We start from the raw sequence: 21,950 nt of genomic DNA, 5'->3' as shown, positions 1-21,950 counted from the left end.
GAAACCCTGAATTAAATTAGTTCCTAGTTCGACAATTGACCATGCCTAAAACACAATTCATTTATTACTTCGCTGAAAATGTTATTGTCATTGTGTTAAACCAGGCATCATAAATCATCCTAATGCAAGGCTTAATATGGCCATAAACCACTGCTAGAAATTGACTAGGAATTAGCTTGGAGTTGATTACAATCCCTGGATTATACATTTTGCCTAACATTTGTTCATTCTTCTTCAAACAAACATTTAGTGAGTGGTCACCATGCATCAGGTGCTATACCAGGTGCTGGGAATCTGTAGCTAAACAAGACAAGGTCACTGCCTTCTGGAATGCCACTCTGGCAGCAGCAACACCTTGATGTGGTGGGTACTCTGATAGAGGAGGTAGAGGGCGGGAGCACACTGGTCATTCCCCAGAGGTAGAAGTTCCAACATAACCTGGGTGTAGTGCCATGGCAGTTCCTTCTTCACACACTACTGGCGTGCTCAGGTGCCCAACATCAATGTGATTCTGGGAGATGGATGCCAGGGTCTCATCTCCAAAGTCCTCCCAGGACTTTGTTTCAGGGGAGTTTATGGCAATTATGGTGATGAGCATATATGTACCTCTGTTGTTGAATTACCTGCCCATCATTTATCTAAGCTAATGACCCTGAAATAATCACAAACTACAAAATGGAACAGATTAAATTTAAATAAAGTTCTCTTCAAAAGCACTTTAAAAATTGAAGACTTATCAGATTATCTTTATTATAAAAATTATAAAAATCAAGACATTTCTAATACTCATGTTGTCTCCTTTATAGCACCAATAAAACTCTATGGAAATTCTAAATGACCTGCCTGTTTCTCCAATGACATTGTGAGATCCTTGACAACTGGGGTGGTTCATGGTGAGTGGTCTATAAATGTCTGTCAAATCCAATTAAGTGGAAATATTTTCTAGTTAATAGAAAGTATAAGTCATCTGTATTGAAAATTACTCAGTTTATCAATGACAATGAGTTACCTTTTTCTTGTCAGAGCAAGATGTCTAGATGGTTGGTCTATATAAGTCTTGACCTGGTCATGAAGTGGGTTGTTCTACTTAATGAATGCATTTAGGTTTACAGAGGATTACCCAAAATACTTTATTTGGGTTACCAATTTAGAAAGGGGATCTTAAAATACAATATAATTCTCTACAGTAAAACTAAATGGACAGGATTAAATTGTTGATCCAGGAGGCAGGTCATTGTGAAGATAAAGTTATCACTTTCTCAGAGAGTACAAATGCTAGTTAATGGCATTCTTTCAGTGAGTTATCACTGGCATATGAGACACTTTTAAAAAGAAACCCCAGATTTCCTCAGGTCCACTTGTACTGTTCTGGGAGCTGCTTGGCAATTTTTTTTTCTTATGGAATTCCCTGGTTGTATGAAGTTGATTGAGCACTTCTAGTAATGTAGTGTATGCATTTGTGTGTGTGATTTAAATTACTGCATCTGCAAACTACTAAGCACTCATTTAGTTCTTGCAACAATGCTCTGAGCCAGGTACTATTATTATAGCCAATTTACAAATAAAGACACTGGCTTAGAGTTTATTTGCCCAAGGTATAAAACCAGGACTTCATAAACCCAGAGCTAGGATTTCAATGTTCTTTCTCTTAATTACTATTCCATACTGCCTCCATTCAGTTGATTTACAGAAATATTAAGTAAACCATGCAGAATTTAATAGCTTCCTCTCAGTTAAATAAAACTTGAGAGGAAAATGTGAATGAAATCTTCAAACTTCTCTTAGGGGTTTGGTCTCAGTTTTTCCTCACCTGGATCTTTCAAGATGATTGTTATCCACTTTCCTGGCTAACCTGCCATTATTCTTTTTACTTTCCTGATGTATACAAGTCTAAAGTCAGGCAAAGGTCCGTCCTTACCACTTAGTCGATCAGTAAGGACCTGCCACAGGCTCAGCTCCATGCTAGGTGGCATTGGGAGTAAATATGTTTAGAAAAAATCCAACTGAAGTGCAGTTCTAGAAAAACTCCAGGTCATGGATATAAGGCTAAAATGAGACAAGGAAACTAGGCTGGTTTTCAAAACTTGAAGCCAGGACTTATACACATGCCCTCGGTTTTCTTCTTCATTCTTCCCAGGAATGCACAATGAATAGTTAGAAGAGATCTGCATCTGCAAGGAAAGCTCTTGAGTAGTTCCTTTTGCATCTCTTGCCTTCTAATGAAACTATTGAATATCTCATTTAGAGTTTGTTGTATATAGATTTAAGTAATTAAAGAAAGTTTCCAGCTTGGAAACAGATGTGCAAGTAAAGTAAAAGTCATCTCCTGATTGAGAAGAATAAAAGTTCTTCCTGCTGCTATGCAGATATGCATAAATATCCCAATTTTTTTTTAAATCTCTTTTTCTGATTGAGAGGGACCACTTGGAGCATAGAAAAGCTTCTTGCAGAGAAAGTAGTTCCCTCATGTGCAAAGCAGGTACAGGAAATATAAATCCCTCAGATTAGTTTAAGAAGGCTAAAGATAAGGCTCCTTTATAACAGCAATTAGAGGCCAGCACATGGACTCTAATTAACATGAGCACATAATGCTGACAGGGAAGAAAGTTGTCAACCTAAGACGACTTTGGACAAGTTTTTGATACCCAATATGTACATGAGAGGAAGAAAGAGATACCTTTTTAAAGCAGAACAAGAAAATCTACAACTGGATGAATAAAGAATGATACTTTCGGTTGACAACGTGAAAAAACTTACATATATTTCTTTAACTCTTGATGTGAATGGCACTTTCTTTAAATTTGGTCTGCAAAACCAATAATCAGCTAAATAAGAATAAATTTTCTTTTATTTACAACTTATATGATAGTATAGTAACTATTTGCAACATGTAGACAATATCTTGTATAAGAGAGCTCTTACAAATCAGAAAATCTCTGTAGAAATTTGGGCTAAGGATTAAAAATAGGCAATTCACAAGAGAAAAATCCAAATGGCCAAAAAGAAAGACATGTAACAGAATGTGGAAGTAAATGAGTGAGAAAGGAGATGCCAAGGATCATCAGATTCCAAAACAATGATTGTAAAAATCATTTTAAAAAATGATTGTAAAATCCATTCTGCCAATTCATAGGATCACCCACCTCCAGGATAAAAAAAGGAGAAGCTGAAATGTTCAGTTGAAAAGAGTTGTCAGTGTGCCTGTAGTTCTTCTCCCACCCCCACCCCCACCTCCTTTCTCCCAGCCTTTCTCCTCACCTCCAACCATTGTCAGGATTCTCTAGAGCATGACTTGTGGTCCCCTAAGTCTGCAGTAATGCAAGGACTGGATTTATGTTGTCTAAGAAGACCAAAGGTGGAGATTGTGTCCAGAGCTCACAGAATGAAAAGACATATCAGGAACTAGTTCCTTCCGGTAATGATGGGTTATGTCTGTGTATTAAATAAATCCAAGAGAAGCAATAGGATTTTTGTAAAAGACCATACCAAGTGAGCATCTTTCTGGAAGCCAGACAACCTCAACAGAAACAGGTTCTGGATACAGAGAGAGCCGGGGTGCATAAGATGCCAGCCAATGAAAAAGCACTGTTCATATGAAAGGAGCCCAGTAGTTCATCTCAGAGAAGACCAGGAAAAACTCATCACTCAGGTTATATCTGACTCCTCTGGAGTTTGGGGGGGAACCAAGTTTAGAGAAAACTACTCTTTCACTTATTCAAAGTTTTTTTAAAACTGTATTTTTTTATTAAAAACTTTTTAAAAAATATTTATTTATTCATGAGAGACACAGAGGAAGAGTGAGAGAGAGGCAGAGACACAGGCAGAGGGAGAAGCAGGCTCCATGCAGGGAGCCCAATGTGGGACTCGATCCCAGGTCTCCAGAATCGGGCCCTGGACTGAAGGCAGTGCTAAACCGCTGAGCCACCTGGGCTGCCCTACTAAAAACTTTTCTTAAATTAATTAACTAATTTGTACAAGTTGGGAAACTTGCACAACCACTCTCTTTTCCTTATTGAAGGCTTCCTAGCCTAGAGCATTTTTTAAATGGGGGAGATGAAGTTTTAGAGTAGAAAGGAGTATTAAGTTATATATGACACTGGACTGGATATTTCAATTTGTTCTGTGAAACTGTTCTTAAAACAGGAAGTGACAGAAGGACTATTTGAAAAGTTATAGAACCTGCTAGAGGAGTCTTCTAAGGCTCCTAGAAGAATGTATCTGCAGTGGTTTGAATGGATAGTAGAGAAATGAAAAAACTTGCTTTACCCTACTGGAGCTATTTGCTCAATAAACTGGTTACAGAGATAAAAATTTTCAACTTTGTAAGGAAGGAAAGAAGGAAAGAAGAGAGAAGAAAAAAAGGGGAAGAAAAGAGGAAGGACAAGAGGAAAAAAGGGATAGAAGAGAGAAAAACGGGGAGGAAATAAATGGCAAAAGGAAAGGATAGAGGGAAGGAAAGAGGGGAAGGAAACATATGCTAATAGAAACAACCAGATATCCATTTTCATGTACCAATTTGGCAAAGATGTTTTCTAATAACCAGAGAAAGCACTGTTGACAAGAACCAGACGTTCTTGTATACTGTTGGCAGGAGAGTTAATACAACTTGCTGGAGAGTTTTTGGAAATATGTATCAAATGCTTTTTAAGAACATACTCTTTGATATAGATATAACTCTACTGCTAGGAATTTATTATAAGAAAATGTGGATGTGAACAAAAGTTTTGCTACAGGGATATTCAATGTGGTGTGTTTTATAATAAAAAAAAACAGGGTAATGATCAAGTAAACTATGTAATCCTACAGAAAGAATATATATATTATATATATACACACACACACCTTTGGAAGTGTATTTTAGTTTTAAAAAGCACCTTAGAAGAGTGTCTATGGTATATAGATAACATGTAATACACACACACACACATATACATACACATATACATGTGTGTGTATGTGTGTGTGAGATGGATGTGGATGATATACATCAAAATGTTAAAAGTAGCTAAACTTTGGATGATGAAATTATGGATGATTTTTATTTTCTTCCTTTTGCTTAATTTTCTATAGTAAGCATGCATTACATTTGTAAGAAAAGCAAATATTATGAGGACATAGGGAGAAGGTGACCATATGTAAGCCAGGAAGAGGTTCCTCAGCAGAATATGAACTTGATGACACCTTGATCTTGGATTTCCCAGCCTCCAGAACTATGAGACACAAATTTCTGTTGTTTATGCTACCCAGTTTGTGGTATTTTAACAGCCCAAGCTAATACATCATGCTAAATGGTGACAAGATGAACGGAGACTGAAAGTCAGTAGAACTTTGGGGACCTGAGAAAGATAAGACCACGGTTATCCAGTGAAGATGCTAAGGATGATTCCAGAAGGAAGAAGGGAAAATTACCCACTGCTGAATTCATAAAGGGATATAGGTGTGGCTTTTGAGGATGGTTAAAAGAGAGAGAGAGAGAAAAAAGACAGTGTCTTCCTATACTACTCTTCACTTCCTTCTACCATCCATCTCCAGTGTTATCCTTTTCAATCTAATTGTTTCAACTCAGAGTGGCTTCTAGGACAAGACAGAAGAACTAGCACAGGCAAAGAATTCACTCTCCATTCCAAAACTAGAATGATATACAAATATTTTAAGCTAAAATATTCATTCATTTAACTGGCAAAAAATTAAGCTTGATATTACCAAATGTAAGAAAGAATGTGGATCTATTTATCTCTTTACATATTGCTTTTGTGAGTATAATTTGATGCAGTCACTTAGGAAACACTTTGGCATTTCCTCCTAAAGTTGAGCATTCATATACCCTATGACTCAGTGATTCTGTTCCTAAGTGCAGCATAGAGAAGTTTTTGCAGTTGTACAACAGAAGAATTTCATAGCAACACTGTTCCTGGAGCGAAAAATTGGAAGTTAACTCATATACCATGAGTAAGAGAGTAGATTAATAAGTAATAGTATATACACAAAACGGAATATACACTAGTCCAAACAAATGAAATACAGTGACCCAAAATGATAAAGGTGGATCTTAGTAATATAATAGAAGGTGAAAAAGTCCCAAAAGAATGTGCACACAAATGATATTCTGTTTACAAAGTTAAAAATAATTAAAATAAAAATACTGCATATGTATAGATGCATTAAAACTATATGTTATGGGGATCCCTGGGTGGCTCAGTGGTAGCCCCTGCCTTCAGCCCAGGGTGTGATCCTGGAGACCCAGGATCGAGTCCCATATTGGGCTCCCTGCATGGAGCCTGCTTCTCCCTCTGCCTCTCTCTCTCTCTCTCTCTCTCTCTTTCTCTCTCTCTCTGTGTGTCTCATGAATAAATAAATAAAATCTTCCAAAAAAAGTAAATAAAAAAAACTATATGTTAAAGAAGCAAGGAAATCATGAAGCCAAGGATTCAGGAATATATTTACCTCAGGTGAGTGGAAGCAAGGGGATAAGTTGGTGAGGGAGACTCTGCTATTAGACATAGTTTACCATCAAATGTTTAGTTTTGGGGGGACTGTGGGCTAGAAGGAAGGGAAGGAGGGAGGGAGGAAGGGAGGGGAGAGGAAGGAGGGGAAGGAGGAAAGGAAAGGAGAGAGGGAGGTTGGAAATACGCATGTACACCCAAGCATGCACACACACACAAACACACACACACACGTGGGCCAGGGAGGGAAGTGTGTCAAGAACCAAGGACTGTGGTTAATCCAATTCTGTGTATCTGAGATTTTTTTTAAAAAGAAATAAATGGCTATATTAAAAAATAAGAGAAAATATCTATAGACCCACAACCAAATAAATGTAACAAATACTTCTCAAAATTAAGAAAATACTTGCAGACCAAAATAATGAGCAAACTCTTAGCAAGTAATTGGCCACAGAAATGGCACACCCATCATAACTGGGGGCTCTGATAGACCCACCCACCCACCAGAGGTTTCCAACGAGAGATTTCCAGCAGCATAAACAGCCACCATGTACCACCATAGCCAGCGGATTGACCACTGTAATGGGCCAAAGTCCAGAACTGCTTTATCCATACAGAACAGGCTCCGGCTCTAACATAAGACATAGTTCTAAACCATGATTTCCAGGTCCCCTGGGTCATTTCCTAATAGTTTTAGTACCACTGTATACTGTGAATCTACAAAAGAGGGTCATGGGGAGCACTTTCCCTCAAACTTATTTGACTACAAGACTCTTGTGGAACTAATATTTATTGTAACATGTTGATTAATGCTGTCTTGTTGATTAATGTGATTTGTTGTGAGAAAAGAGGGGAAACTTGTCCTTTGACTAACCTGGTAAATCTAATGTCTGGTGTTCACCACTTCATCCTTAGTACTGTAACAGATCTTCAGTAAATATGCATTGAATGAATTAATACAAAATTAGTAAATGATATGAGGGAAGAAACAAGAAAGGTCCATGGTATATGAACTGAAAGTGAAGAAACGAGATCTAGTCTGAGTCTAGGCTCCACCACAGACTAGAAATGTAATCTTGAGAAAATTCCTCAACCTTCGCATCTGTAAAATGGGGTTTCCTTACATTGCTGAGATATTGGGTAGCATACATGCAATACAGTATGTAAAGCACAATTCCTAAAACATTGGAGGTACTCACTGAAATTTCTATTTGTTAAATTATTTCCATTTGTTAAAGAATTTTGATCTGTTGGAGAAGAAAAAATAGCAGTCACGAGAAAGTCATTTCAAGATAAAAAGAGAGCCAATGTTCTGGAGCCAGGAAGGAGGGCTTTAGCAGCAATTAGTACCAGCAGATTCTCCAAAGAACTAGAAGCCTACATTTGTGGAATACGGGGATATTTTATATCTCTACTTAAAAGCTCAGCTACATTCTGTTCAATGTGATTTTAAAGTTATATTCTAGTGCAAAGAGGAATTTCTTTGGTAACCTCAACTCTCTTTATCAGAGAACAGTTTCATGCCTAATCTTTTGAATGTAGGTAGTTGCCAAAGAAAAATGAAAATGAAAAGTGATGAGCAAACACCCAGCATGTACATTCCTAACATAACAGAGAATTTAGTACAACTCAGAAGTTATTTAGTCAGGAAAACAGTTCTGGTGGTGTCTGGAGCAGCACAAGATATTGTGCCTCGTTGTGCATTTTTTACCATTTTTGATTTAGCAGCAAGGGTTTACGATGACCTTTTAGGCTAGGTTCACCCTCACTCTAAGCCCACAGTTTATGACTATTCTGGAGCAGAAAGATATACAGAAGTCGTTCCTCCACAGCAGCTGACTTGCTGAGGGAGCTCCTTAGCTATGACCTGTCCTTGAGCCTACCTTGTGAGAATGTTGCCTGGATCTTGTATGACACTGTGTTGCCCTATCAGTGATGTCCTGCCTCCTCTATCATCATGTTCACTTGACTTGTAAGTTACTTATCAGAGAGCTGCTTAGGGAGCTTTGGTTCATCTTTAATTGGAAATAAATTAATATTAGTGGATAAGATAGCAGAATGCATTCGGAGCTATACGGGTGTGTGGCTTTGAAGTACCAAGAAGGATTTTTCTCATGTATAAACCTGGAATTGTCAGTGGCTATCTTCCCCAGACCTGGAGGAATCACACACAGAGAAGAAAGGTCTGAGAGATAGAAAGGAGGAAAGCCCCACCGATGCTATTTGAGCCCTGGCTCCCACTGCCAGAATTCAAAATCACTCGGTTAGAGAGAAGTGTATCTGTTGCATGAAATTTTAAAAGTCTGAAGTAGTAAGATTCTAGATATTTTTCTTGTATTTGTACATATATCAAATATGTAAAATCAACATATGCATATATATATACAAGAATAATACTATATTACTGAGTTTTTTCAATTAATAATATAGCTTGCAGATCTTTCCAAGTCAAAATATACAACTCTACTTCATTCTTTTAAAAGGCCATATAATATTTCATACTATGAAAAAAAATATTTCATACTATGTGTGATAGTTAATTTTATATGTCAAATTGACCGGGTCATGAGGTGTCCATATATTTGGTCAAATATTAGTCTGAGTGCATCTGTAAAATTATTTCTGGGTAAGATTAACATCTGAATCAGTAGCCTGAGTAAAGTAGATTGCCCTCCCCAGTGTAGATGGGCCCTATCCAGTCAGTTGGAGGCCTGAATAAAACAAAATGGCAGAGTAAGAGATAATTCCTTCTGCCTGACTGCCTTCAAGATAGGACATTGGTTTTTTCGTTTGTTTGTATGTTTGTCTGTTGTTTGTTTTTTCCTGCCTTTTGAGTCTCAAGCCTGCCAGCTTCCAGACTGGAACTAAACTGTTAGCTCTACTGGTTTTCCAGCTTGCTGATGACAGATCTAGGGACTTGTCAGCCACTTTAATCACATGAACCAATTCCTTTAAAAATAAATCCATGTGTAAATTTATTTGTAGAGAGATTTAAATTGGCTTTCTCTCTGGAGAATTCTGACTAGTACACTATAGATGAGCCATCACTTCTTTGACCATTCCCTATTATAGGTAATTTATATTGTTTTTAATTTGCCTATTTTAAATAATGTTAAATCTGTGTTGCTGGAATGGGTTTGTTTCTGTAGGAGAGATCCCAAAGAGTAGAATAGTTGGGACAAAGTATAAATACTATAAATTTTAACTTTGCTCTGTATTTCAGATTTTCATTACAAAGAGGCTTTCCTAGCTTTTATTCTCACCAACAATAAATCACAGTGGCTATTTGTCTATACCCACATGCACACTGGATATTTAAAATATTTTTAAGTTGATAATCTGAAGACTAAAAAGCTACCATTATTACTTCAATTTTTTAAAGATTTTATTTATTTATTCATGAGAGACACAGAGAGAGAGGCAGAGACATAGGCAGAGGGAGAAGCAGGCTCCCCGCAGGGAGCCCAATGCAAGACTCTATCCCTGGACTCAGGATTGAGCCTGATGCAGGACTCTATCCTGGACTCTGGATAATGATCATGCCCTGAGCCGAAGGCAGACTCTCAACTGCTGAGCCACCCAGGCATCACTACTTTTTTTTTTTTCACTCAATATTCACTTATATTTACTTATATTTTCTTTTCTACTGATCTTCATGCCTACTGTCATGTGTCTCCATATAGAATCATTCTCATTTGGCCTGATGAAATCCCTGTAGTGTTTCCTGAAGTACAGTTTTTACTGTTGATTAAATGTTTTAATTCTAGTATAGTTAAAATACAGTGTTATATTAGTTTCAGATGTACAAAATAATCAGAACTTCCATACATCTCTCAGTGCTCATCATCATAAGTGTACTCCCTAAACTCCATCACCAATTGCACACATCCCCCTACCCACCTCCCCACATCCCCATTAGTAACCATCAGTTTGTTGTCTATAGTTAACAATCTGTTTCTTGGTTTCCCTCTTTCTCTCTCTCTCTCTCTTTCCCTTTGCTCATTTGTTTTATTTCTTAAGTTGCAACTATGACTGAAATCTTATGGTATTTGTCTTTCTCTGACTGATTTATTTCACTTACCATTATACTCTCTTGCTCCAAGCATGTCATTGCAAATGGCAAGATTTCATTCTTTATTATGGCTGAATAATATTCCACTGTACATCTATCACCTCTTATTTACCCATTCATCTATCCATGGACACTTGGGCTACTTCCATAACTTGGCTGTTTTAAATAATGCTGCAATAAACATAGAGGTGCGTGAATCTCTTCGAATTAGTGTTTTTGTATTTTGGGGGTAAATATCCAGTAGTGTGATTACTTTCATAAGGTAGTTCTATTTTTAACTTTTTTGAAGAACCCCCACCCTGTTTTCCACAGCGGCTGCATTGGTTTGCATTTCCACCAACAGTACAAAAGGGTTCCTTCTACACAGCCTCACCAAAACTTGTTTCTTGTGTTTTTGATTTTAGCCACTCTGACAGGTGTGAGGCACTATCTCATTGTACTTCTGATTTGCATTTTCCTGATGATGACTGATGTTGGGCATCTTTTCATGTATCTGTTGGTCATCTGGATGTCTTTGGAAAAATGTCCATTCATGTCTTGTGCCCATTTTTTAATTGGATTATTTGTTTTTTGAATGTTGAATTGTATAAGTTCTTTATATATTTGGGATACTAACCCTTTGTCAGATATGTTATTTGTAAATATCTTCTCCCATTAGGTAGGTTGCCTTTTAGTTTGTTGAATGTTTCCTTCACTGTGCAAAATATTTTTATTTTGATGTAGTCCCAATAGTTTTTTCTTGCTTTTATTTCCTGTGCCTGAGGAGATATATCTAGAAAAATGTTGCTACAATTGATGTCAGGGACATTATTGCTTATGTTTTCCCAGAGGACTTTAATCTCACATTTAGGTCTTCAATCTATTCTGAATTTATTTTTGTGTATGGTCTAAGAAAGTGGTCCAGTTTCAGTCTTTTGCATGTTGCTATCCAGTTTTCCCAACACCATTTGTTGAAGAGACTGTTTCTCAGTGCATATTCTTGTCTCCTCTGTCAAAGATTAATTGACCATGTAACTGAGGGTTTATTTCTGAGTTTTCTATTCTGTTCCATTGATCTATGTGTCTATTTTTATGCCTGTGCCATACTGTTTTTGATTGCTACAGATTTATAATACAACTTTAAGTCTGAAATTGTGCTATCTCTGGCTTTTCTTTTCTTTTTCAAGACTGCTTTGGCTATTTGGGGCTTTTGGTGGTTCCACATAAATTTTAGGATAATTTTTTCTAGCTCCATGAAAAATGCTATTGGTATTTTGATAGAGATTGCATTAAACCTGTAGGTTTTTTTGGGTAATATAGACATTTTAACAATACTTGTTCTTCCAATCCATGAGCATGAAATGTTTTTCCATTTCTTTGTGTCATCTTCAATATCTTTCATCAATGCTTTATCGTTTTCAGAGTAGGCCTTTCACCTCTTTACTTAGGTTTATTCCTAGGTATTTTATCATTTCTGATGCAATTGTAAATGGGATTCTTTTTTTGATTTTTCTTTCTGCTACTTCATTATTAGTGTATACAAATGCAATGGATTTCTGTATGTTGATTTTGTATCCTGTGACCTTACCAAATTCATTTATCAGTTCTCATAGTTTTTTGGTGGAGTCTTTAGGGTTTTCTATATATAGTACCATGTCATCTGCCAAGAGTGAAAGTTTTACTTCTTCCTTATCAATTTGGGTACATTTTATTTCTTTTTTGTTTTCTGGTTGCTCTGTTAGATACCTCTGATCTAGTGTGTAATTCAAAGCCACTGTTTCCTTGTTGATTGTCTATTTGGATGATCTATATGTTCATCAATGTAAGTGGGATGTTAAAGTCCCTGACTATTATTGTATTACTATTGATTAGTTCCTTTGTCATTAACTGTTTTATGTATTTGGGTTCTCCTATGTTGAGTGCATAAATATTTACAATTGTTATATCTTCTTGTTGGATTGTTCCCTTTATTATTATATAGTATTCTTCTTTCTCTCTTGTTATAGTCTTTGTTTTAAGGTCTGTTTGTCCAGTATAAGTATTGCTACACAGGGTTTCTTTTGACATCCATATGTATGATAGTTGTTTCTCCATCTCCTACTTTCAATATGCAGGTGTCATTAGGTCTGAAATAAGCCTTTCGTAGGCAGCATATAAATGAGTCTTTTTTTTTTTTTTATCCACTCTGTCACCTTAGGTCTTTTGATTGGAATCTCTAGTTCATTTACATGCAAAGTAATTATTGATAGGTATGTATTTATTTCCATTTTGTTACTTGTTTTTGTAGTTTTTCTGTGGTTCTTTTGCTCTTTTGTGGTTTGCTGATTTTCTTTAGTGAAATACTTGGATTCCTTATTCTTTGTATATCCATTACTGGTTTTTGATTTGTGGCTACCATTAGGTCTGTATATAACATCTTCTGCAAAAGAAGTCTATATTAAGTTTATCACTTCAGTTCAAACTTACTCTCTACTCCATTTTCCCCCCATGTTTTAGGCATATGGTGTCATATCTTACATCCTTTTATTTTGTGAATCCCTTAACTGATTTTTTACAGAAATACTTATTTTTTATTGCTTTTGTGGTTCCTATTTTTCATATTCTCACTTATGATCTTTCCTTTCCACTCAGAGTCCCTGTATTTTTTGTTTTGTTTTGTTTTGTTTTGTTTTGTTTTGTTTTGTTTGGAGAGAGAGAATGAGGGGGAAGGACGGGCAGAAGAGAGAAAGAGAGAATCTTTTTTTTATTATTCATGAGAGACACACAGAGAGAGGCAGAGACATAGGCAGAGGGAAAACAGGCTCCATGCAGGGAGCCTGATGTAGGACTCGATCCCAGGACTCCAGGATCATGCCCTGAGCTGAAGGCAGACATTCAATCACTGAGCCATCCAGGTGTTTCTCAATGAGCCCCTTTAATATTTCTTGTAGGCCTGGTTTAGTGGTCATGAACTCCTTTTGTTTTTGTCTGAGAAACTCTTTATCTCTCTTTCTATTCTGAACGATAGCCTTACTGGATAGAATATTCTTGACTGCAGGTTTTCCCCTTTCATAGCTTTGAATATATCTTGCCACTCCATTTTGGCTTGCAAAGTTTCTGCTGAAAAATCTTCTCATAGCCTTTTGGGGTTACCCTTATATGTAACTGTTTTCTCTTGCGGCTTCAAAAATTTTTTCTTTATCTCCTTTTGCCATTTTAATTATTATGTGTCTTGGTGTGGACCTCCTTGTGTTGATTTGTCTGGGGGGAGGGAGCTCTCTTTGCCTCCTGGATCTAGATGTCTGTTTCCTTCCCCAAATTGGGGGGAAGTTTCAGCTATTATTTCTTCAAACAAATTTTCTTCCCCCTTTTCTCTCTTCTCCTTTTGGGGTCACTGAGTGTCCTAATTTTATTCTCATTTTGCATAACTTTTTCTATCACCTACTTAGTTTATTTACTATTATTCTGTTCTCCATGTCACTAATTCATTCCTCTGCTTCCTCTAGCCAGCTATTTATTCCATATAGTGCATTTAATTTTATTTATTGTGTACTAATCTCTGATTGGTTCTTTTTTGTCTCTTTGCTAAGAGTCTCACTAAGGGTATCCACTCTTTTCTCAAGTCCAGGTAGTATCTTTATGACAATTATGTTATGTTTTCAAGGTTTTATTTATGCATAAGAAACATAGAAAAAGAGGCACAGACATAGGCAAGGGAGAAGCAGGCTCCCTGCAGGGAGCCCAATGTGGGACTCTATTCTGGGACTCCAGGATCACACCCTGGGCTGAAGGCACATGCTCAACTGCTGAGCCACCCAGGCTTCCCTATGACCATTACTTTAAATTCTCTATCAGGAGTATTAACTGTATCCATTATGCTTAGTTCTCTTGCTGTGGTTTTGTCTTATTCTTTGATTTGTGACATATTCCTTTGTCTCTTCATTTTGTCTAACTCTCTGGTCTGTTTCTGTGCATTAGGAAAGTCAGCCATGTCTCTTGCTTTTGAAATTAGTGGGTGGAATGTCTTTTAACTAGGTAGTGCTGGTCCTTCTACACGGGGGACACACAGCCACCATAGAGACCTGGCCAGCCAGGGAACTCCACAAAGTACACAGTATGGGAAGAGGTGCAGTGCCACAAGCTGTTGTCACCAGTCCTCCTTGACAGAGGATGTGCAGCCACCATGGAGACTGGGCTGACCAGGGTGGTTCTACAAAGTATGTGTGGTCGGGGGGTACAGTTTTAACAAGGTGTGTATGTCCTCTGCATGAGGTCAGGAGATGTAGTATTGCATTCTCCCTGCATAAGTATAAACCCCAGGCACCTTTCAAACTGCTGATTCCAAGGGATCCCTGGGTGGCGCAGCGGTTTAGCGCCTGCCTTTGGCCCAGAGTGCGATCCTGGAGACCCGGGATCGAATCCCACATCGGGCTCCCGGTGCATGGAGCCTGCCTGCTTCTCCCTCTGCCTGTGTCTCTGCTCTCTCTCTCTCTCTCTCTGATGTGACTATCATAAATAAATAAATAAAAATAATTAATTAATTAATTAATTTTAAAAAAAGATCAAACTGCTGATTCCAAGCTGTATCTCCATGGGCTGTTTGCTGGGCTCTCTCACTCTCTCTCTCTCTTTAAAAGATTTTATTTATTCATGAGAAACACACAGAGAGAAAGAGAGAGAGAGGCAGAGGGAGAGGCAGGCTTCATGCAGGGAGCCTGATGTGGTACTTGATCCTGGGACTCCAAGATCATGCCCTGAGCCAAAGGCAGATGCTTAACTGCTGAGCAACCCAGGTGTCCCTGCTGTACTATCTCTTTAAGGATGGGGTCTGTTTCCTATTTCTCTCCAGCTCTGTCAGAGCTGACCCTCTTGATTTTTAAAGTTCTAGGCTTTAAGTCCTGGTGGTTGTAAGCACTCATAAAATTTGGCTCATCCATTTTCAACCCAAATACTATGGGGATTTCTCATCCCTCAGTGTGCTAGTCTATTTCTTAACCCTCTCCATGCCTGTAGCTCCCTCTCTCTGGTGGTCAGACTTTCAAGGTTTAGGTTCTCATGGAGTCCTCACCCTTCCTATACTTTGATATGGCCTCTTCTCTACATTTAGTTATGGAGTTTGTTCAGATAGTCTTGGGGTCATTTTCTGGGTTATTTGCACTGACATGAGTGTCATCTAGTCATATCTGGGAGGAAGTGAGTTTGGGGTCTTCCTACTCCGCCATCTATTATTCCTTCCCCTCCTTAAATTATATTCATTTAATTTGCATTTACTGAATTACTGATAATTTTGAGGTTTTTTTCCTGTCTTAATTGGGCATTTGTTTTTATTGTTCTGTGAAATACTTTACCTATTTTCTATCAGGTAATTTGCTTGTTTCTATGATTCATAGTTGTTCTTTGTATGTTACAGACATTAATCTTGCATTTGTTACATAGGTTGCAAATAGTTGCTCCCAGTCTGTCACTTATTTTTATTATTGTTTATGATAGCTTCATAGTGGGAAAGTCAGGGATTGGGGTTGTTTGCTCTGGAATCAGACAGTCTATTGTAGAGGCTGAGAAGCTAAAAATTAGTTCAAACATTCTTCTATAACTTACTAGCCATATCACCTTGAGAATATAGCTACTTAAGTTTTTAAAGACTTAGTTTATCATCTTAAAGTGGGATTACAGTAGTACTCAGATCACTGAATTATTATGAGCATTAAGATGAGATAATGTATGGAAAGTACATAACATACTATCTGGCACATTGGAAGTGCTCAATTAATGGCAACTATTATGACTTTTAAGATTACTGTGTCATATTAAGGGTACATTTTGGGCAGCTCGGGTGGCTCAGTGGTTTAGTGCTGCCTTCAGCCCAGGGCATGATCCTGGAGATCTGGGATCAAGTCCCACATCGGGCTCCCTGCATGGAGCCTGCTTCTCCCTCTGCCTGTGTCTCTGCCTCTCTCTCTCTCTCTCTCTCTCTTGTCCCTCATTAATAAATAAATAAAATATTTAAAAAATAAGAGTACATTTCAGTGTAGTCACATCTGTTATTTGTACATTAGATATCAATATTTTTGGTTGCAAGAAACAGAAAACCAAACCAAAAAATGGCCTCAAAATAACCAAGATGTATACTTTCAAATAAGAAGTCCATATGCAGGGCAGTGCCAGGGTTGGCTAATTCAGTGTCTCAACAATATCAGCAAAAGCTTGCATTCTTTTTCCCCTTCCCCATCCTCAGCATGTTGTACTGGTCTGTAGGTAAGCTTCCCTTAAAGGCATATGTTATCTGACACACAGCTATCATATACAGATAAAACATCCAACTGATGTTGTTCTCATCAAGAAGTATGGAAACCTTCCTCAGAATTCTTCCCCTCATGTCTAATCGGTCAGAACTTGGTCATACGTACATGTCCAGAACAATTTCTAGTGAGGGGAATGGGATTAAATTATTGACAGAGAAAATTAGAACTTATCTCTGAAACATGTGGAGGAGGAATTAACATACAATAAAATAAGAAATCAGCTACTGTGTCACTATTAGGATTAGCTGCATTAAATAAAACTTGTTTTTTTAAAAAAAAAAAAAACATGTTTAGTTATCTCATATAAAGGATAGCCAGAGGCATGCACTCCAGCACTGGTGCAGTGACTCTGTTCATTAGAGATTCAGGTTCTTTCTGGGTTCCTACTCTATTATCCTTCATGCTGATTTCTATCCCCAAAGTTGCCCTATGGTCCAGAATGGCTGTCTGAGCTCTAATCCTTAAGTCCATGTTATACTCCAGAAGAAAAGGAGAAGGAAAAACTGATGCCATTCCCAATTGAGTCAGTCCTCTTTCAGAGATTTTTCTAAAAGCTCCACCTAATAACATCAACATCAAATTGTTTACCTCTAGCTTTAAGGGAGGCTGAAAATTAGTCTTTTAACTGGACACATGACTGCTGAGACTAATGCTGAGACTATGCAAAAGGGGAATAGGAAGAATGGATATCGGATAATTATCAATATCTGCCATAGCAAAGAACATGGGCACAATGGTTTTTGGGTGAACAATGAAAACATTCAACTTTCCCTTTTTTATTACTTTTTTTGAGTGTCATTGACACACAATATTATATCAGTTTCAGGTATAAAATTTAGTGATTTGACAAATTTATACATTGTTATATTCACCACAAGTGTGTAGCTACCATCTGTCTCTTACATTACTATTATAATATCATTGACTGTATTCCTTATGCTGTGCCTTTTATTCCCATTACTTATTCTATAACCAGAAACCTGTGTCTATCTTCCTCTCCCCTTTACCCATTTTGCCCCACTCCTCCCCTCCTCTCTGGCAACTATCAGTTTGCTTACTGTATTTATATTTCTGATTCTGCCTTTTGTTAATTAATTTTTTTAGATTCCACTTTTGAGTGGCATCATATAGTATTTGTCTTCCTCTGATTCATTTCACTTAGCATAATAACCTCTAGGTCCATCCATGTTGTTTCAAATGGCATGATCTCATTTTTTACGGCTGTGTAATATTTGATTGTGTGTGTGTGTGTGTGTGTGTGTATGCCACAATTCCTTATGCATTTGTCTACTGATGAACACTTAGGTGATTCCACATCTTGGCTATTATAAATAGTGCCACAATACACATTGGGGTGCGTGTATCGTTTCCAGTTAGTCATTTTGTTTTCTTTAGGTAAGTACTCAATAGTGGAATTATTAGACCATATGGTAGTTCTATTTTTAATTTTTACAGGGCATGCCATACTTGTTTTCTGGGTTCTCTATTCTGTTCCATTGATCTGTGTCTACTTTTGTGCCATTACCCTACTGTTTTGATTACTATAAATCTTGAAATGTGGGATTATGATACCTCCAGCTTTGTTCCCCTTTCCCAGGACTGCTTTGGTTATTCAGAGTCTTCTCTGGTTCTATACAAGTTTTAGGATTATTTGTTCTAGTTTTGTGAAAAATGTTGGTATTTTGATAGGGATTGCACTGAATGGATAGATTGCCTTGGGTAATATTAATATTTTAACAATATTAATTCTCCCAATCCATGAGCTTGGAATATCTTTCCATTTGTTTGTATAATTTTCAATTTCTTTCATCACTGTTTTACAGTTTTCATAGTATAGGTCTTTCATTTCCTTGGTTAAGTTTATTCCTAAGTATCTTATTCTTTTGGGGGCAATTACAAACAATGTTTTTAAATTTTCTCTTTCTGCTACTTCATTATTAGTGTATAGAAACACTATCAATTTCTGGGTATTAATTTTTGTATCCTACCACATTACTAAATTTTCTTATTACTTCTAACAGTCTTTTAGTTGAGTCCTTAGGATTTTCAGTGTACAGTATCATGTCATCTGTGAATAGTAACAGTTCAATTTCTTCTTTACCAATATGGATGCCTCTTATTTCTTTTTCCTGTCTGATTACTACAGCTAGGAATTCCAGTATTATGTTGAATAAAAGTGGTGAGAGTGGACATCTTTGTCCTATTCCTGACCTTAGGAGAAAAGCTATGATTTTTCCCATTGAATATGATGTTATCTGTGGGCTTGTCATATATTGCCTTTATTATGTTGAGAATGTTTCCTCTAACCCCACTTTGTTGAGATCTTTTATCATGAGTGGATATTGAAACTTGTCAAATGCTTTTTCTCCATCTATTAAGATGATCATATGATTTTTATCCTTTATTTTGTTGATGTGATGTATGACAGTGATTGATTTGAAAATACTGAAACATTCTTGAATCGAGAGAATAAATCCTACCTAATTGTAGTGAGTGATCTTTTTAATGTATTGTTGTATGCAGCTTGCTATTATTGGGTTGAGGATTTTTGCATCTATGTTCATTAGGGATATTGGCCCATAGTTTTCTTTGTGGTATCTTTATCTTATTTTGCTATCAGGTAAATGCTGACATCACAGAGTGTATTTGGAAGCTTTCCTTTTCCTCTTCTATTTTTTGGAATATGTTGAGGAATTAACTCTTCCTTAAATGTCTGGTAGAATTCACCTGTGATTTCATCTAGTCCTGGGCTTTTATTTTTAGTAGCTTTTTGATGACCAGTTCCTTTTCTTTTTTATTTTTTTAAGATTTTGTTTATTTATTCATGAGAGACACACACAGAGAGAGAGAGGCAGAGACACAGGCAGAGGGAGAAGCAGGCTCCATGCAGGAAGCCTGACATGGGACTCGATCCTGGGGCCCCATGATCAGGCCCTGGGCTGAAGGCAGCACTAAACCCTGAGCCACCCGGGCTACCCGACCAGTTCAGTTTCATTACTGATTATCAATCTGTTCATATTTTCTATTTCACCTGGTTCAGTTTGGAAGATTGTATGTTGGTAGGAACTTATTTCTTCTAGGTTGTCCAGTATGTTGGCATATAATTTTTGTAGTATTCTCTTATTTGTATCTCTGTGGTGTTAGTTATTTCTCCTCTCTCATTTCTGATCTTATTTATTTGGGTGCTTTATCTTTTTTTCTTGATGAGTTTAGGTAAGGGTTTGTCAACTTTCTTTATCTTTTCAAAGAACTACCTCTTGGTTTCATTTATTTTTCTCTATTGCTTTTTAGTCTCTACATCATTTATTTCTGCCCTGATCTTTAATATTTCCTTTCTTCTACTCACCTTGGACTTTGTTCTTCTTTTTCTAGTTTCTATAGGATTAAGTTTATATTGTTTATTTGAGCTTCTTGTTTCTTGAGGTAGGTCTATATTGCTATATACTTCCCTCTTAAAACTGCTTTTACTGTGTCTTAGAGATTTTGGACTGTTGTACTTTCATTTTCCTTTTCTCCAAGTATTTTTCTGTTTCTTCTTTGATTGCTTCATTGGCCCATTGGTTGTTTACTACCATGTTGTTTAGTATCCTCATGTTTATGGTTTTTTTTCCAGTTTTTTTCTTGTGATTTATTTCTAGTTACATATGGTTGTGATTAGAAAAGATGCATGGAAAAAGAAAAAAAAAGAAAAGATGCATGGTATGTATGATTTCAGTCTTCTAAACTTATTGAGGCTTGTTTTATGGCCTAATATGTGATCTATTCTGGAGAATATTCCATATTCACTTGAAAAGAATATGTATTCTGTTGTTTTGGGATGAAATTATTTGCTTATTCCTGTTAATCCATTTGGCTCAACGTGTCATTCAAAGACTGTTTCCTTATTGATCTTCTGTCTGGATGATCTACCCATTGATGTAAGGGTGTGGCTAAATTCCCCTACTATTATTGTATTATTGTCAATTTTTCTCTTTATGTCCATTAATATTTGCTTTATGTATTAGGTGCTCCAGTTTTGAGTTCATAGATATTTACAATTGTTATATCCTCTTGTTAAAGGGTATGTAATGCCCTTTTTGTCTGTTACAGTCTGTTTTAAAGTCTGTTTTGTTTGATGTAAGTATTGCTACCCCAGCTTTTTTTTTTTTTTTTTTTTCCACTTTTTGCATGGTGAATTTTTTCCATCCCTTCACTTTCAATCTGTATGTGTCTTTAGGTCTAGGGTGAGTCTCTTGTAGGCAGCATATAGGTGGGTCATGTTTTTTTACCCATATCTTTTGATTAGAACATTTAGGCCATTTACATTTGAAATAATTATTGATAGTTACGTACTTACTTATTGCCATTTTTCAGTTGTTTCCTGGCTGTTTTTGTAGTTCTTTGTTCCTTTCTTCTCTTGCTCTCTTTGTGATTGATGAGTTTCCATAATGTTATGTTAGCTTTCTATTTTTTGTGTATCATTGGTTTGTGGTTTGTGGTTACCATGAGGTTCATATATAATATCCTAAGTAAATAGCAGTCTGTATTAATTTGTTATCTAAGTTCAAACACTTTCTAAAAAACAAAACAAAGCCATTGGGATGCCTGAGCTCGGTACCCTCAACCAAGTGTGGGCTCAGTTGGTTAAGCATCCCATTCTTGGTCTTGGCTCAGGTCTCGATCTCAGGGTTGTGAGTTCAAGACCCCACACTGGGAATGGAGCCTACTTAAAAATAAGTAAATAAATAAAGAAAACAAAACCATGAAAGGACAAAAATTTTCCTTTCTCTTCCCTTTTATTCCCTTTTTTACATCTTTTTATTCATAATTATCTTATGAATAATTATGTCCATTTCTTTTTCACTTAAAGAAGTCCCTTTAACATATATTGTAAGGCTTGTTCAATGATGGTAAACTCCTTTATCTTTTGTCTGGAAAACTCCCTCTCTAAATCTGAATGGTAAACTTGCTGAGTAGATGATTCTAGGATGTAGGTTTTTTTCCTTTCAGCACCTTGAATAAATCATGCCACTTTCTTCTGACCTGCAAACTTTCTGCTGAAATATCAGGTGATAGCCTTATATGTGTTTCCCTGTAGGTAACTTTTTGTTTCTGTTGCTGCTTTTAAGATTCTCTCTTTATCTTTAAACTTTGACATTTTAATTATTATGTGTCATGGTATGGACCTCCTTAGGT

The 21,950-nt window shown here is 36.8% G+C and overlaps 1 long non-coding RNA gene across 1 annotated transcript in view; it reads left to right on the top strand.

Annotated features, from left to right (window-relative positions):
• LOC119877424 overlaps positions 1–21,950 on the top strand; it is a 112,898-nt gene that overhangs the window by 51,367 nt on the left and 39,581 nt on the right. The window contains exon 2 of the long non-coding RNA XR_005376727.1: positions 807–893. This is a non-coding gene — a long non-coding RNA (uncharacterized LOC119877424). The remainder of the gene's footprint in view (positions 1–806; positions 894–21,950) is intronic.

The sequence above is a fragment of the Canis lupus genome, chromosome 23 (genome assembly GCF_011100685.1).
Source record: "Canis lupus familiaris isolate Mischka breed German Shepherd chromosome 23, alternate assembly UU_Cfam_GSD_1.0, whole genome shotgun sequence".
Lineage (NCBI taxonomy): Eukaryota > Metazoa > Chordata > Mammalia > Carnivora > Canidae > Canis > Canis lupus.
This window is presented reverse-complemented; position numbering and strand designations above follow the sequence as displayed.